This window comes from Saimiri boliviensis, chromosome 10 (assembly GCF_048565385.1).
Source record: "Saimiri boliviensis isolate mSaiBol1 chromosome 10, mSaiBol1.pri, whole genome shotgun sequence".
NCBI classification, from domain to species: domain Eukaryota; kingdom Metazoa; phylum Chordata; class Mammalia; order Primates; family Cebidae; genus Saimiri; species Saimiri boliviensis.
Window position 1 is genome coordinate 9,103,150 of NC_133458.1, and position 4,147 is coordinate 9,107,296.

At 47.1% G+C, this 4,147-nt stretch overlaps 1 non-coding gene across 1 annotated transcript; it reads right to left on the reverse strand.

The window, feature by feature from the left end:
* Positions 1 to 1,014: 1,014 nt before the first annotated feature.
* Positions 1,015 to 1,086, reverse strand: TRNAC-GCA (transfer RNA cysteine (anticodon GCA)). The gene has a single exon. It is a non-coding gene; the product is annotated as a tRNA-Cys (tRNA).
* Between the last annotated feature and the right edge of the window lie 3,061 nt (positions 1,087 to 4,147).

The window sequence follows — 4,147 nt, forward strand, 5'->3', positions numbered from 1 at the left end:
TTAGTTCATGTATCCAACAAATATTTATTGAGCTCCTACCTGTTCCAATCCATGTCATGTTCTGTGAACCCCTTCCTGATGAGGACTTTGTTTAGGCACTCAAAGAGCTCATTGGCCAGAGAACTGTTCCCACTGCAGATACATACAGAATTCCCAAGGGACAACATGGTCATCATCCTAGTCACAGGCCTCCAGAAGTCTCTGCACCACAGGCCAACAGAACTTGAGCTTATGTGCAGACAGCAAAGAAAAATTTTCTTGTTGATCTCTTTGTCCACAGCATGGGGGAAGGGAAAGAGAAACGTATTCATTTGTTCTCACACTGCTATAAAAACATACCTGAGACTGGGTACTTTATAAAGAAAATAGGTGTAATTGGCTCACAGTTCTGTGTGCTGTACGGGCTTCTGCTTCTGAGGAGGCCTCAGGAAACTTATGATCATGGCAGAACAGGAATGAGAAGCAGGCACATCTTCACATGGCTGGAAGGAACGAAAGAGAGTGAAGGGGACAAGTGCTACATGCTTTCAAACAACCAGATCTCATGAGAACGCACTCGCTATCACAAGAACAGCGAGGGAATATCTACCCCCATGATCTGATCACCTCCCACTAGATCCCTCCCCGAACATTGGGGGTTTCAAGAGATTTGGGTAAGAACACAGAGCCAAACCATATCAAGAAGTTTGCAAGGGCTTCGGGTCTAGACCTCCAGTGAGGCTGACTATTAAGGAACAACGCTCAGTCCAGTTCGGCTCAGCACATCATTATTGCAGTAGTCTAGCATCTCTTTCTGTCTTTTTCTCCAACTCAGACATTGCTGGGCCAAACAAGATATATTTTTTTTCCCCAGATTTCAACCTGACCATATCACTCCCTCTGGTGGACAGCTGTTGATTCTTTTTACCCAGCATCCATTTCTCCAGCTCCTTAAGCTTCTTTCATTGTTTCTCGTCATCTTTTTTGTCTCAAATACTGTCTCCCAAAAGATGCATTCTAGAAGTGAAGAAAACTAGGGGGCACCTGGATTTGAACCAGGGACCTCTTGATCTGCAGTCAAATGCTCTACCACTGAGCTATACCCCCTGCTTCCACTATGCTTCCTATTAATATTATTTCAGCTTTGGAATCATGTTGTATTAACATGATGTAAGTGGCAGAGATTAAATTTCAGCTGACAGAAAATGAAAGATAATGTAAATATCAGACAAGAAGCTGACTTCCAGGAACTCAAATGTTCCCAGGATTCTCTCCCTCTAGCTTTCTTCTTTGGTTCCCTAAGTTAGCTTTAATGTCTCAAACCTATCTCTCCATGCAGCTGAGACCCTGCCTCCAACATTTATAGACTCATATCCCCACACGTTGATTGCCAGAGAGAAGACTTGAGTCTGAAAAATTCTAGAGAAGGACTCTGGTTGGTTTGGCTTGGGTTCTGTGCCTATCTGTGACCAGCCACTGTGACCAGGGGTTAAGGTACATGAGTGGTATAACCATGGCAGGAGCAAGATCTTGTAAGCGTATATCTGCTTCCACTCAGAATACATATCTATAGTATGAAGGAAAAAGTGGTTTTCAAAAAAAAAAAGTCAGGAATAGCCAGGATACGGCCTCAGGGACCATCACTGCAGCCCTAGGGGCTTCTCAGTAGAGTGGAACATATTAAGAAAGGCTAGCAACCTACTGCCTCTGCTAAACAGAACCACAGGAAGCCCTGCACAGCCAGATTCCTTGATGGGTTTCATGCATTAATTCAACGAGCACTCAGTATGTGCCTCCTGTGTCCGACTCTACCAACCACACAAATCCTGGCCTCAGGAGCTAAAAGTTTAGTGGAAATGCCTCAAAAGATATGCTGCAGCCCTAACCTCTGATACCTGTGAATGAAACTTTATTTGGAAACAGGGGCTTTGCAGGTATAATGAGGTCAAGATGAGGCCATTAGGGTGGGCCCTCATCCAATATCACTGGTGTCCCCATAAGAAGAAGAGAAGAGACAGAAAAAGTGTGATGGGAAGGCAGAGGCAGAGGCTGGAGAGAATGTCTGTCAGCCACAAGCACCAGGGAGCGAGGCCACACCAGAAGCCAGGAACAGGCCAGGAAGACCTCTGCCCAGTGTCTCCAGGGAAGCAGGCCCGGCCAGCACCTCCGCTTCTGACTTCTGGTCTCCAGAGCTGTCTGAGAATTAACTGCTGCTGTTTCAAGCCACTCCATTTGCGGTACCCTGCATGGCGGCCCTAGGGAATTCATACAGTCCCTATGCAGGAGGTTACCTGGTCCCCGCGTCCAGGGCAGGGACTGCAGAGAGAAGAGTGAAGCCACCCGCCTGGGCCTGGTCACCTCCAGGCTGTGAAACTCCAGCTTCTCCAGCTTGGCTGGCCTGCGCAGATATGGGGGCGGGGGGGGGGTCCCTGGGATTGCTAGGGCCGCCACCTCTCTGGCCAGGGAATGAAGAGGTTTCCCTGGAGACCTTGGCTCCCCAAGAAGAGGGAGGGCTGAGTAAAGAAAGAAAAGGAAATAGCCCAGATCAGGAGAAAATAAGGGGACCTCACTGCATGTGGTGAGGTAGAGAACTGTCAGGAATGCTCAGTAAAAGCTGAGATGTACACACCACACAGAACTCCGTTCCTTACCTATGAAGACAGGAGGGTGGCCCAGACCCTCACAGGTCCTGTTCACCGCTTCTCACCTGCAGGAAGCAAGTGAGGAAGAGACCGCAGTGCTCTGGGAGGGGGGCAGAAAGGGCTGCTCTGCAGCAGGTGGGAGCCCTCCTTCCTGATGGTCCAGCTGGAGCCGTGAGTGTGACCCCCTCCCGGGGTGTGCTAGTTGAGCCCTCTTTTCTCTTGGACCTGCCTCGGCCTCTGTTTTGCCACTTGTTACATGGGAATGCAAAAGCCCTACAGCTGGGTGCGGTGGTTCACACCTGCAATTCCAGCACTTTGTGCTGAGGCTGGATGATTGCTTGAGCTCAGGAGTTTGAAATTAGCCTGAGCAACATGGTGAGACCCCAACTCTACAAAAAAAAATTTTTTTTTAGATTAGCCGAGCATGGTGGCATGCGCCTGTGGTCCCGGCTACTTGGGAGGCTGAGGAAAGAGGATCGCTGGAGCCTGGGAGGTTGAGACTGCAGTGAGACATTGTCACACCACTGCACTCCAGCCTGGGCAGGAGAACTAGACCCTATCTCAAAAACAATAAAACAGAAGGTCCTACAATTGTGAGGATTAAATGAGAAGCTTCATTTTTTTTTCACTTTTATTTTAGGTTCAGGGGTATATGTACATGTTTGTTATGTGGGTAAATTGCATATCCTGGGGGTTGGGTGCACAGAGCATCTTGTCACCAAATAATCAGCATAGTTCTCAATAGGTCGTTTTCTGATCCTCACCCTCCTCACACCCTCCACCCTCAAGTAGACCCTGGTGTCTCTTGTTCCCTTCTTTGTGTCCACGTGTACTTGATATTTAGCTTCCATTTCTAAGTGAGAACATCCAGTATTTGGTTTTCTGCTCCTTCATTACTTCACTTAGGATAATAGTCTTCAGCCCCATCCATGTTTCTGCAAAGGACCTCATTCTTTTTTGTGGCTGCATAGTATTCTCTGGTGTGTGTGTACCACATTTTCTTTATGCAGTCTAAATGAGAAGTTCTACAGCAGGCATCCGCAAACCATGGCCTGTCACGGGGTACAGCCTCATGGGCTACAAATGGATTTTACCCTACTAAATAAATGGCTTGTTGGGGGGATGGGAAATGGGACCTCATGGGACTTGGGGAAAAGTAAATGAGACAATTGGATGTTATTTAATGGCACGGAGTCGGTGCTCAATAAATATTTACTGTTGCTTTAAAAAATATTTTGTGGCATGCAAAAAAGATAAGAAGATCAAATTTTAGCATCTATAAAGTTTCCCTGAAACACAGCCACTCTGGTTCATTTCTTCAGTGTCTGTGGTTGCTTTTCTGTTAAAAAGGCTGAGCCGAGTGGTTGCAGCAGACTCTTTTGCCTGTGGAATAAAATAACAAACATGTACAATCTGGCCCTTTTCAGAACAAGAGTCTGACTCCAGGCTTACAGCCTTAGAGTAGTGCCCAATGCACAGCAAACGTTTCATAAACAATGGCTAGTGCTGTTATTGCAGAAGAGAGT